The following is a 12195-nucleotide window of genomic DNA, read 5'->3' as shown; positions in this document are numbered from 1 at the left end:
GTTTGCATGTTCTCGCTGTAACACATGAAGTTTAGCACAATACTATAGTTTAAACGCTGTGACATTTGCAGCCTATAAAAGGTCTTTTATAGCGGGCTTCACTGGCTTACGGCCATACCACCCTGAACACGCCCGATCTCGTCTGATCTCGGAAGCTAAGCAGGGTCGGGCCTGGTCAGTACTTGGATGGGAGACCGCCTGGGAATACCAGGTGCTGTAAGCTTTTGCACTTCAACACACAAACGGCAGAGGGCGCTGCTGCTCACTCAGTGGAGGCAGCTTCAGGAAAGGCTTCGTGACAACGCTCCTGATTGCCTTTCGCTTTTGTGTAAAACAAAAAAACAACAAGAACGAAATATTTAGGAAATGCACAAACTTATTTATTCCGTAAATGCAGAAAATGTCTATGGCTAGTCCGTCTGGGCTCAGTAGTGAGGAACTTGTTAACCTTGTAGTGTGCAGCAGGCACAGTGTCCACCTGACACCCATGAGCAACGAGTTTTAATTCTTATTGGCTGCTGGCTGCGGTCCCGAAGAATACTGCGTAAATGCGCATCAATGTGATACCCTGAGGAGGGAACACGATATCATGGAGTTTCTAACATGGAGCAAGGTGAAGGTGATGCTACTATCCAGGACAGCCCCTGCTTAGCTTCAGAGGTCAGATGAGTTCAGGCGTGGTATGGCCGTAAGTGAGAGGCTTCCTCGACAACGGGGTTCATGTAGATACTGTAACCCATTTTGTTGTGATTTAAAAAACAATTTAGAGTGAAGGATATTGATTGGTTTCTATTTTTTTTAATACCTGCACATGACAGCACAGCTGTAATGCATACTCAATGCTGCAAACTTCACGTCATAAACATTTGTGAGTGTGTGCACAAAAACATCTACAGGTGCTCTGTGCATGTACAGTGATATTGATATAACGCTTGAAGATTTTGACATTACTACATCAGTGGGAGAGCTCTTTGCGCAAGACTCACTAACCATCCTATTAGAAAATGAGCTAAAAGAGTGCCTCAGATTCGTTTCAATATTTAAACTGTCATTTGCGTGTTGAAGTGCAAAAGCTTACAGCACCCGGTATTCCCAGGCGGTCACCCATCCAAGTACTGACCAGGCCCGGCCCTGCTTGGCTGCCGAGATCAGACGAGATCGGGCGTGTTCAGGGCGGTATGGCCGTAAGCGAGGAAACGCTTCAGAAACAGCCTTTTTATACATGCTGTGATGACACAGTCATGCTTACGTTTTCATGTTCTGTATACAAGCTGAATTCTCCAAACCGCAAAAATGTTGGACTTCCAAATGGTCCTAACACACTGTGTGCTCGCTGTCACTTTAACACTGTGCTGTGAGAACCTAACATGTGTTATTATCGTGATGTTACTGCGGGAAAAGCATTTTTGCAGCTCAATGTTGAAGCTGCAGTTAACAACAAAGGTTTGCATGTTCTCGCTGTAACACATGAAGTTTAGCACAATACTATAGTTTAAACGCTGTGACATTTGCAGCCTATAAAAGGTCTTTTATAGCGGGCTTCACTGGCTTACGGCCATACCACCCTGAACACGCCCGATCTCGTCTGATCTCGGAAGCTAAGCAGGGTCGGGCCTGGTCAGTACTTGGATGGGAGACCGCCTGGGAATACCAGGTGCTGTAAGCTTTTGCACTTCAACACACAAACGGCAGAGGGCGCTGCTGCTCACTCAGTGGAGGCAGCTTCAGGAAAGGCTTCGTGACAACGCTCCTGATTGCCTTTCGCTTTTGTGTAAAACAAAAAAACAACAAGAACGAAATATTTAGGAAATGCACAAACTTATTTATTCCGTAAATGCAGAAAATGTCTATGGCTAGTCCGTCTGGGCTCAGTAGTGAGGAACTTGTTAACCTTGTAGTGTGCAGCAGGCACAGTGTCCACCTGACACCCATGAGCAACGAGTTTTAATTCTTATTGGCTGCTGGCTGCGGTCCTCGACAACGGGGTTCATGTCGATACTGTAACCCATTTTGTTGTGATTTAAAAAACAATTTAGAGTGAAGGATATTGATTGGTTTCTATTTTTTTTAATACCTGCACATGACAGCACAGCTGTAATGCATACTCAATGCTGCAAACTTCACGTCATAAACATTTGTGAGTGTGTGCACAAAAACATCTACAGGTGCTCTGTGCATGTACAGTGATATTGATATAACGCTTGAAGATTTTGACATTACTACATCAGTGGGAGAGCTCTTTGCGCAAGACTCACTAACCATCCTATTAGAAAATGAGCTAAAAGAGTGCCTCAGATTCGTTTCAATATTTAAACTGTCATTTGCGTGTTGAAGTGCAAAAGCTTACAGCACCCGGTATTCCCAGGCGGTCACCCATCCAAGTACTGACCAGGCCCGGCCCTGCTTGGCTGCCGAGATCAGACGAGATCGGGCGTGTTCAGGGCGGTATGGCCGTAAGCGAGGGAACGCTTCAGAAACAGCCTTTTTATACATGCTGTGATGACACAGTCATGCTTACGTTTTCATGTTCTGTATACAAGCTGAATTCTCCAAACCGCAAAAATGTTGGACTTCCAAATGGTCCTAACACACTGTGTGCTCGCTGTCACTTTAACACTGTGCTGTGAGAACCTAACATGTGTTATTATCGTGATGTTACTGCGGGAAAAGCATTTTTGCAGCTCAATGTTGAAGCTGCAGTTAACAACAAAGGTTTGCATGTTCTCGCTGTAACACATGAAGTTTAGCACAATACTATAGTTTAAACGCTGTGACATTTGCAGCCTATAAAAGGTCTTTTATAGCGGGCTTCACTCGCTTACGGCCATACCACCCTGAACACGCCCGATCTCGTCTGATCTCGGAAGCTAAGCAGGGTCGGGCCTGGTCAGTACTTGGATGGGAGACCGCCTGGGAATACCAGGTGCTGTAAGCTTTTGCACTTCAACACACAAACGGCAGAGGGCGCTGCTGCTCACTCAGTGGAGGCAGCTTCAGGAAAGGCTTCGTGACAACGCTCCTGATTGCCTTTCGCTTTTGTGTAAAACAAAAAAACAACAAGAACGAAATATTTAGGAAATGCACAAACTTATTTATTCCGTAAATGCAGAAAATGTCTATGGCTAGTCCGTCTGGGCTCAGTAGTGAGGAACTTGTTAACCTTGTAGTGTGCAGCAGGCACAGTGTCCACCTGACACCCATGAGCAACGAGTTTTAATTCTTATTGGCTGCTGGCTGCGGTCCCGAAGAATACTGCGTAAATGCGCATCAATGTGATACCCTGAGCAGGGAACACGATATCATGGAGTTTCTAACATGGAGCAAGGTGAAGGTGATGCTACTATCCAGGACAGCCCCTGCTTAGCTTCAGAGGTCAGATGAGCTCAGGCGTGGTATGGCCGTAAGTGAGAGGCTTCCTCGACAACGGGGTTCATGTAGATACTGTAACCCAAAAACAATTTAGAGTGAAGGCTATTGATTGGTTTCTATTTTTTTTAATACCTGCACATGACAGCACAGCTGTAATGCATACTCAATGCTGCAAACTTCACGTCATAAACATTTGTGAGTGTGTGCACAAAAACATCTACAGGTGCTCTGTGCATGTACAGTGATATTGATATAACGCTTGAAGATTTTGACATTACTACATCAGTGGGAGAGCTCTTTGCGCAAGACTCACTAACCATCCTATTAGAAAATGAGCTAAAAGAGTGCCTCAGATTCGTTTCAATATTTAAACTGTCATTTGCGTGTTGAAGTGCAAAAGCTTACAGCACCCGGTATTCCCAGGCGGACACCCATCCAAGTACTGACCAGGCCCGGCCCTGCTTGGCTGCCGAGATCAGACGAGATCGGGCGTGTTCAGGGCGGTATGGCCGTAAGCGAGGAAACGCTTCAGAAACAGCCTTTTTATACATGCTGTGATGACACAGTCATGCTTACGTTTTCATGTTCTGTATACAAGCTGAATTCTCCAAACCGCAAAAATGTTGGACTTCCAAATGGTCCTAACACACTGTGTGCTCGCTGTCACTTTAACACTGTGCTGTGAGAACCTAACATGTGTTATTATCGTGATGTTACTGCGGGAAAAGCATTTTTGCAGCTCAATGTTGAAGCTGCAGTTAACAACAAAGGTTTGCATGTTCTCGCTGTAACACATGAAGTTTAGCACAATACTATAGTTTAAACGCTGTGACATTTGCAGCCTATAAAAGGTCTTTTATAGCGGGCTTCACTGGCTTACGGCCATACCACCCTGAACACGCCCGATCTCGTCTGATCTCGGAAGCTAAGCAGGGTCGGGCCTGGTCAGTACTTGGATGGGAGACCGCCTGGGAATACCAGGTGCTGTAAGCTTTTGCACTTCAACACACAAACGGCAGAGGGCGCTGCTGCTCACTCAGTGGAGGCAGCTTCAGGAAAGGCTTCGTGACAACGCTCCTGATTGCCTTTCGCTTTTGTGTAAAACAAAAAAACAACAAGAACGAAATATTTAGGAAATGCACAAACTTATTTATTCCGTAAATGCAGAAAATGTCTATGGCTAGTCCGTCTGGGCTCAGTAGTGAGGAACTTGTTAACCTTGTAGTGTGCAGCAGGCACAGTGTCCACCTGACACCCATGAGCAACGAGTTTTAATTCTTATTGGCTGCTGGCTGCGGTCCCGAAGAATACTGCGTAAATGCGCATCAATGTGATACCCTGAGGAGGGAACACGATATCATGGAGTTTCTAACATGGAGCAAGGTGAAGGTGATGCTACTATCCAGGACAGCCCCTGCTTAGCTTCAGAGGTCAGATGAGTTCAGGCGTGGTATGGCCGTAAGTGAGAGGCTTCCTCGACAACGGGGTTCATGTAGATACTGTAACCCATTTTGTTGTGATTTAAAAAACAATTTAGAGTGAAGGATATTGATTGGTTTCTATTTTTTTTAATACCTGCACATGACAGCACAGCTGTAATGCATACTCAATGCTGCAAACTTCACGTCATAAACATTTGTGAGTGTGTGCACAAAAACATCTACAGGTGCTCTGTGCATGTACAGTGATATTGATATAACGCTTGAAGATTTTGACATTACTACATCAGTGGGAGAGCTCTTTGCGCAAGACTCACTAACCATCCTATTAGAAAATGAGCTAAAAGAGTGCCTCAGATTCGTTTCAATATTTAAACTGTCATTTGCGTGTTGAAGTGCAAAAGCTTACAGCACCCGGTATTCCCAGGCGGTCACCCATCCAAGTACTGACCAGGCCCGGCCCTGCTTGGCTGCCGAGATCAGACGAGATCGGGCGTGTTCAGGGCGGTATGGCCGTAAGCGAGGAAACGCTTCAGAAACAGCCTTTTTATACATGCTGTGATGACACAGTCATGCTTACGTTTTCATGTTCTGTATACAAGCTGAATTCTCCAAACCGCAAAAATGTTGGACTTCCAAATGGTCCTAACACACTGTGTGCTCGCTGTCACTTTAACACTGTGCTGTGAGAACCTAACATGTGTTATTATCGTGATGTTACTGCGGGAAAAGCATTTTTGCAGCTCAATGTTGAAGCTGCAGTTAACAACAAAGGTTTGCATGTTCTCGCTGTAACACATGAAGTTTAGCACAATACTATAGTTTAAACGCTGTGACATTTGCAGCCTATAAAAGGTCTTTTATAGCGGGCTTCACTGGCTTACGGCCATACCACCCTGAACACGCCCGATCTCGTCTGATCTCGGAAGCTAAGCAGGGTCGGGCCTGGTCAGTACTTGGATGGGAGACCGCCTGGGAATACCAGGTGCTGTAAGCTTTTGCACTTCAACACACAAACGGCAGAGGGCGCTGCTGCTCACTCAGTGGAGGCAGCTTCAGGAAAGGCTTCGTGACAACGCTCCTGATTGCCTTTCGCTTTTGTGTAAAACAAAAAAACAACAAGAACGAAATATTTAGGAAATGCACAAACTTATTTATTCCGTAAATGCAGAAAATGTCTATGGCTAGTCCGTCTGGGCTCAGTAGTGAGGAACTTGTTAACCTTGTAGTGTGCAGCAGGCACAGTGTCCACCTGACACCCATGAGCAACGAGTTTTAATTCTTATTGGCTGCTGGCTGCGGTCCCGAAGAATACTGCGTAAATGCGCATCAATGTGATACCCTGAGGAGGGAACACGATATCATGGAGTTTCTAACATGGAGCAAGGTGAAGGTGATGCTACTATCCAGGACAGCCCCTGCTTAGCTTCAGAGGTCAGATGAGTTCAGGCGTGGTATGGCCGTAAGTGAGAGGCTTCCTCGACAACGGGGTTCATGTAGATACTGTAACCCATTTTGTTGTGATTTAAAAAACAATTTAGAGTGAAGGATATTGATTGGTTTCTATTTTTTTTAATACCTGCACATGACAGCACAGCTGTAATGCATACTCAATGCTGCAAACTTCACGTCATAAACATTTGTGAGTGTGTGCACAAAAACATCTACAGGTGCTCTGTGCATGTACAGTGATATTGATATAACGCTTGAAGATTTTGACATTACTACATCAGTGGGAGAGCTCTTTGCGCAAGACTCACTAACCATCCTATTAGAAAATGAGCTAAAAGAGTGCCTCAGATTCGTTTCAATATTTAAACTGTCATTTGCGTGTTGAAGTGCAAAAGCTTACAGCACCCGGTATTCCCAGGCGGTCACCCATCCAAGTACTGACCAGGCCCGGCCCTGCTTGGCTGCCGAGATCAGACGAGATCGGGCGTGTTCAGGGCGGTATGGCCGTAAGCGAGGAAACGCTTCAGAAACAGCCTTTTTATACATGCTGTGATGACACAGTCATGCTTACGTTTTCATGTTCTGTATACAAGCTGAATTCTCCAAACCGCAAAAATGTTGGACTTCCAAATGGTCCTAACACACTGTGTGCTCGCTGTCACTTTAACACTGTGCTGTGAGAACCTAACATGTGTTATTATCGTGATGTTACTGCGGGAAAAGCATTTTTGCAGCTCAATGTTGAAGCTGCAGTTAACAACAAAGGTTTGCATGTTCTCGCTGTAACACATGAAGTTTAGCACAATACTATAGTTTAAACGCTGTGACATTTGCAGCCTATAAAAGGTCTTTTATAGCTGGCTTCACTCGCTTACGGCCATACCACCCTGAACACGCCCGATCTCGTCTGATCTCGGAAGCTAAGCAGGGTCGGGCCTGGTCAGTACTTGGATGGGAGACCGCCTGGGAATACCAGGTGCTGTAAGCTTTTGCACTTCAACACACAAACGGCAGAGGGCGCTGCTGCTCACTCAGTGGAGGCAGCTTCAGGAAAGGCTTCGTGACAACGCTCCTGATTGCCTTTCGCTTTTGTGTAAAACAAAAAAACAACAAGAACGAAATATTTAGGAAATGCACAAACTTATTTATTCCGTAAATGCAGAAAATGTCTATGGCTAGTCCGTCTGGGCTCAGTAGTGAGGAACTTGTTAACCTTGTAGTGTGCAGCAGGCACAGTGTCCACCTGACACCCATGAGCAACGAGTTTTAATTCTTATTGGCTGCGGTCCCGAAGAATACTGCGTAAATGCGCATCAATGTGATACCCTGAGGAGGGAACACGATATCATGGAGTTTCTAACATGGAGCAAGGTGAAGGTGATGCTACTATCCAGGACAGCCCCTGCTTAGCTTCAGAGGTCAGATGAGTTCAGGCGTGGTATGGCCGTAAGTGAGAGGCTTCCTCGACAACGGGGTTCATGTAGATACTGTAACCCATTTTGTTGTGATTTAAAAAACAATTTAGAGTGAAGGATATTGATTGGTTTCTATTTTTTTTAATACCTGCACATGACAGCACAGCTGTAATGCATACTCAATGCTGCAAACTTCACGTCATAAACATTTGTGAGTGTGTGCACAAAAACATCTACAGGTGCTCTGTGCATGTACAGTGATATTGATATAACGCTTGAAGATTTTGACATTACTACATCAGTGGGAGAGCTCTTTGCGCAAGACTCACTAACCATCCTATTAGAAAATGAGCTAAAAGAGTGCCTCAGATTCGTTTCAATATTTAAACTGTCATTTGCGTGTTGAAGTGCAAAAGCTTACAGCACCCGGTATTCCCAGGCGGTCACCCATCCAAGTACTGACCAGGCCCGGCCCTGCTTGGCTGCCGAGATCAGACGAGATCGGGCGTGTTCAGGGCGGTATGGCCGTAAGCGAGGAAACGCTTCAGAAACAGCCTTTTTATACATGCTGTGATGACACAGTCATGCTTACGTTTTCATGTTCTGTATACAAGCTGAATTCTCCAAACCGCAAAAATGTTGGACTTCCAAATGGTCCTAACACACTGTGTGCTCGCTGTCACTTTAACACTGTGCTGTGAGAACCTAACATGTGTTATTATCGTGATGTTACTGCGGGAAAAGCATTTTTGCAGCTCAATGTTGAAGCTGCAGTTAACAACAAAGGTTTGCATGTTCTCGCTGTAACACATGAAGTTTAGCACAATACTATAGTTTAAACGCTGTGACATTTGCAGCCTATAAAAGGTCTTTTATAGCGGGCTTCACTCGCTTACGGCCATACCACCCTGAACACGCCCGATCTCGTCTGATCTCGGAAGCTAAGCAGGGTCGGGCCTGGTCAGTACTTGGATGGGAGACCGCCTGGGAATACCAGGTGCTGTAAGCTTTTGCACTTCAACACACAAACGGCAGAGGGCGCTGCTGCTCACTCAGTGGAGGCAGCTTCAGGAAAGGCTTCGTGACAACGCTCCTGATTGCCTTTCGCTTTTGTGTAAAACAAAAAAACAACAAGAACGAAATATTTAGGAAATGCACAAACTTATTTATTCCGTAAATGCAGAAAATGTCTATGGCTAGTCCGTCTGGGCTCAGTAGTGAGGAACTTGTTAACCTTGTAGTGTGCAGCAGGCACAGTGTCCACCTGACACCCATGAGCAACGAGTTTTAATTCTTATTGGCTGCTGGCTGCGGTCCCGAAGAATACTGCGTAAATGCGCATCAATGTGATACCCTGAGGAGGGAACACGATATCATGGAGTTTCTAACATGGAGCAAGGTGAAGGTGATGCTACTATCCAGGACAGCCCCTGCTTAGCTTCAGAGGTCAGATGAGTTCAGGCGTGGTATGGCCGTAAGTGAGAGGCTTCCTCGACAACGGGGTTCATGTAGATACTGTAACCCATTTTGTTGTGATTTAAAAAACAATTTAGAGTGAAGGATATTGATTGGTTTCTATTTTTTTTAATACCTGCACATGACAGCACAGCTGTAATGCATACTCAATGCTGCAAACTTCACGTCATAAACATTTGTGAGTGTGTGCACAAAAACATCTACAGGTGCTCTGTGCATGTACAGTGATATTGATATAACGCTTGAAGATTTTGACATTACTACATCAGTGGGAGAGCTCTTTGCGCAAGACTCACTAACCATCCTATTAGAAAATGAGCTAAAAGAGTGCCTCAGATTCGTTTCAATATTTAAACTGTCATTTGCGTGTTGAAGTGCAAAAGCTTACAGCACCCGGTATTCCCAGGCGGTCACCCATCCAAGTACTGACCAGGCCCGGCCCTGCTTGGCTGCCGAGATCAGACGAGATCGGGCGTGTTCAGGGCGGTATGGCCGTAAGCGAGGAAACGCTTCAGAAACAGCCTTTTTATACATGCTGTGATGACACAGTCATGCTTACGTTTTCATGTTCTGTATACAAGCTGAATTCTCCAAACCGCAAAAATGTTGGACTTCCAAATGGTCCTAACACACTGTGTGCTCGCTGTCACTTTAACACTGTGCTGTGAGAACCTAACATGTGTTATTATCGTGATGTTACTGCGGGAAAAGCATTTTTGCAGCTCAATGTTGAAGCTGCAGTTAACAACAAAGGTTTGCATGTTCTCGCTGTAACACATGAAGTTTAGCACAATACTATAGTTTAAACGCTGTGACATTTGCAGCCTATAAAAGGTCTTTTATAGCTGGCTTCACTCGCTTACGGCCATACCACCCTGAACACGCCCGATCTCGTCTGATCTCGGAAGCTAAGCAGGGTCGGGCCTGGTCAGTACTTGGATGGGAGACCGCCTGGGAATACCAGGTGCTGTAAGCTTTTGCACTTCAACACACAAACGGCAGAGGGCGCTGCTGCTCACTCAGTGGAGGCAGCTTCAGGAAAGGCTTCGTGACAACGCTCCTGATTGCCTTTCGCTTTTGTGTAAAACAAAAAAACAACAAGAACGAAATATTTAGGAAATGCACAAACTTATTTATTCCGTAAATGCAGAAAATGTCTATGGCTAGTCCGTCTGGGCTCAGTAGTGAGGAACTTGTTAACCTTGTAGTGTGCAGCAGGCACAGTGTCCACCTGACACCCATGAGCAACGAGTTTTAATTCTTATTGGCTGCTGGCTGCGGTCCCGAAGAATACTGCGTAAATGCGCATCAATGTGATACCCTGAGGAGGGAACACGATATCATGGAGTTTCTAACATGGAGCAAGGTGAAGGTGATGCTACTATCCAGGACAGCCCCTGCTTAGCTTCAGAGGTCAGATGAGTTCAGGCGTGGTATGGCCGTAAGTGAGAGGCTTCCTCGACAACGGGGTTCATGTAGATACTGTAACCCATTTTGTTGTGATTTAAAAAACAATTTAGAGTGAAGGATATTGATTGGTTTCTATTTTTTTTAATACCTGCACATGACAGCACAGCTGTAATGCATACTCAATGCTGCAAACTTCACGTCATAAACATTTGTGAGTGTGTGCACAAAAACATCTACAGGTGCTCTGTGCATGTACAGTGATATTGATATAACGCTTGAAGATTTTGACATTACTACATCAGTGGGAGAGCTCTTTGCGCAAGACTCACTAACCATCCTATTAGAAAATGAGCTAAAAGAGTGCCTCAGATTCGTTTCAATATTTAAACTGTCATTTGCGTGTTGAAGTGCAAAAAGCTTACAGCACCCGGTATTCCCAGGCGGTCACCCATCCAAGTACTGACCAGGCCCGGCCCTGCTTGGCTGCCGAGATCAGACGAGATCGGGCGTGTTCAGGGCGGTATGGCCGTAAGCGAGGAAACGCTTCAGAAACAGCCTTTTTATACATGCTGTGATGACACAGTCATGCTTACGTTTTCATGTTCTGTATACAAGCTGAATTCTCCAAACCGCAAAAATGTTGGACTTCCAAATGGTCCTAACACACTGTGTGCTCGCTGTCACTTTAACACTGTGCTGTGAGAACCTAACATGTGTTATTATCGTGATGTTACTGCGGGAAAAGCATTTTTGCAGCTCAATGTTGAAGCTGCAGTTAACAACAAAGGTTTGCATGTTCTCGCTGTAACACATGAAGTTTAGCACAATACTATAGTTTAAACGCTGTGACATTTGCAGCCTATAAAAGGTCTTTTATAGCGGGCTTCACTGGCTTACGGCCATACCACCCTGAACACGCCCGATCTCGTCTGATCTCGGAAGCTAAGCAGGGTCGGGCCTGGTCAGTACTTGGATGGGAGACCGCCTGGGAATACCAGGTGCTGTAAGCTTTTGCACTTCAACACACAAACGGCAGAGGGCGCTGCTGCTCACTCAGTGGAGGCAGCTTCAGGAAAGGCTTCGTGACAACGCTCCTGATTGCCTTTCGCTTTTGTGTAAAACAAAAAAACAACAAGAACGAAATATTTAGGAAATGCACAAACTTATTTATTCCGTAAATGCAGAAAATGTCTATGGCTAGTCCGTCTGGGCTCAGTAGTGAGGAACTTGTTAACCTTGTAGTGTGCAGCAGGCACAGTGTCCACCTGACACCCATGAGCAACGAGTTTTAATTCTTATTGGCTGCGGTCCCGAAGAATACTGCGTAAATGCGCATCAATGTGATACCCTGAGGAGGGAACACGATATCATGGAGTTTCTAACATGGAGCAAGGTGAAGGTGATGCTACTATCCAGGACAGCCCCTGCTTAGCTTCAGAGGTCAGATGAGTTCAGGCGTGGTATGGCCGTAAGTGAGAGGCTTCCTCGACAACGGGGTTCATGTAGATACTGTAACCCATTTTGTTGTGATTTAAAAAACAATTTAGAGTGAAGGATATTGATTGGTTTCTATTTTTTTTAATACCTGCACATGACAGCACAGCTGTAATGCATACTCAATGCTGCAAACTTCA

At 45.3% G+C, this 12195-nt stretch overlaps 17 non-coding genes across 17 annotated transcripts; 9 read left to right on the top strand and 8 right to left on the bottom strand.

Moving 5' to 3' along the window:
- The first annotated feature begins 104 nt into the window (after positions 1-104).
- Positions 105-223, top strand: LOC134622046 (5S ribosomal RNA). The gene has a single exon (XR_010092754.1). It is a non-coding gene; the product is annotated as a 5S ribosomal RNA (ribosomal RNA).
- Positions 224-1071: 848 nt separating this feature from the next.
- LOC134622201 (5S ribosomal RNA) lies at positions 1072-1190 on the bottom strand. Its single transcript, XR_010092901.1, has one exon. It is a non-coding gene; the product is annotated as a 5S ribosomal RNA (ribosomal RNA).
- Positions 1191-1547: 357 nt separating this feature from the next.
- LOC134622035 (5S ribosomal RNA) lies at positions 1548-1666 on the top strand. Its single transcript, XR_010092743.1, has one exon. It is a non-coding gene; the product is annotated as a 5S ribosomal RNA (ribosomal RNA).
- Positions 1667-2340: 674 nt separating this feature from the next.
- On the bottom strand, positions 2341-2459 carry LOC134622200 (5S ribosomal RNA). Its single transcript, XR_010092900.1, has one exon. It is a non-coding gene; the product is annotated as a 5S ribosomal RNA (ribosomal RNA).
- Positions 2460-2816: 357 nt separating this feature from the next.
- On the top strand, positions 2817-2935 carry LOC134622023 (5S ribosomal RNA). Its single transcript, XR_010092732.1, has one exon. It is a non-coding gene; the product is annotated as a 5S ribosomal RNA (ribosomal RNA).
- An 832-nt stretch (positions 2936-3767) lies between these two features.
- Positions 3768-3886, bottom strand: LOC134621621 (5S ribosomal RNA). The gene has a single exon (XR_010092371.1). It is a non-coding gene; the product is annotated as a 5S ribosomal RNA (ribosomal RNA).
- A 357-nt stretch (positions 3887-4243) lies between these two features.
- LOC134622010 (5S ribosomal RNA) lies at positions 4244-4362 on the top strand. Its single transcript, XR_010092720.1, has one exon. It is a non-coding gene; the product is annotated as a 5S ribosomal RNA (ribosomal RNA).
- An 848-nt stretch (positions 4363-5210) lies between these two features.
- LOC134622199 (5S ribosomal RNA) lies at positions 5211-5329 on the bottom strand. Its single transcript, XR_010092899.1, has one exon. It is a non-coding gene; the product is annotated as a 5S ribosomal RNA (ribosomal RNA).
- Positions 5330-5686: 357 nt separating this feature from the next.
- LOC134621999 (5S ribosomal RNA) lies at positions 5687-5805 on the top strand. The gene has a single exon (XR_010092709.1). It is a non-coding gene; the product is annotated as a 5S ribosomal RNA (ribosomal RNA).
- Positions 5806-6653: 848 nt separating this feature from the next.
- Positions 6654-6772, bottom strand: LOC134622197 (5S ribosomal RNA). Its single transcript, XR_010092897.1, has one exon. It is a non-coding gene; the product is annotated as a 5S ribosomal RNA (ribosomal RNA).
- Positions 6773-7129: 357 nt separating this feature from the next.
- LOC134621987 (5S ribosomal RNA) lies at positions 7130-7248 on the top strand. The gene has a single exon (XR_010092698.1). It is a non-coding gene; the product is annotated as a 5S ribosomal RNA (ribosomal RNA).
- An 841-nt stretch (positions 7249-8089) lies between these two features.
- Positions 8090-8208, bottom strand: LOC134622196 (5S ribosomal RNA). The gene has a single exon (XR_010092896.1). It is a non-coding gene; the product is annotated as a 5S ribosomal RNA (ribosomal RNA).
- A 357-nt stretch (positions 8209-8565) lies between these two features.
- Positions 8566-8684, top strand: LOC134621976 (5S ribosomal RNA). Its single transcript, XR_010092687.1, has one exon. It is a non-coding gene; the product is annotated as a 5S ribosomal RNA (ribosomal RNA).
- Positions 8685-9532: 848 nt separating this feature from the next.
- LOC134622195 (5S ribosomal RNA) lies at positions 9533-9651 on the bottom strand. The gene has a single exon (XR_010092895.1). It is a non-coding gene; the product is annotated as a 5S ribosomal RNA (ribosomal RNA).
- A 357-nt stretch (positions 9652-10008) lies between these two features.
- On the top strand, positions 10009-10127 carry LOC134621964 (5S ribosomal RNA). Its single transcript, XR_010092676.1, has one exon. It is a non-coding gene; the product is annotated as a 5S ribosomal RNA (ribosomal RNA).
- Positions 10128-10976: 849 nt separating this feature from the next.
- On the bottom strand, positions 10977-11095 carry LOC134622194 (5S ribosomal RNA). Its single transcript, XR_010092894.1, has one exon. It is a non-coding gene; the product is annotated as a 5S ribosomal RNA (ribosomal RNA).
- Positions 11096-11452: 357 nt separating this feature from the next.
- LOC134621953 (5S ribosomal RNA) lies at positions 11453-11571 on the top strand. The gene has a single exon (XR_010092665.1). It is a non-coding gene; the product is annotated as a 5S ribosomal RNA (ribosomal RNA).
- Positions 11572-12195: the final 624 nt, after the last annotated feature.

The sequence above is a fragment of the Pelmatolapia mariae genome, linkage group LG23 (assembly GCF_036321145.2).
Source record: "Pelmatolapia mariae isolate MD_Pm_ZW linkage group LG23, Pm_UMD_F_2, whole genome shotgun sequence".
NCBI classification, from domain to species: domain Eukaryota; kingdom Metazoa; phylum Chordata; class Actinopteri; order Cichliformes; family Cichlidae; genus Pelmatolapia; species Pelmatolapia mariae.
The sequence above is the reverse complement of the archived record's forward strand: the minus strand, read 5'-3'. Positions and strand labels throughout refer to the sequence as shown.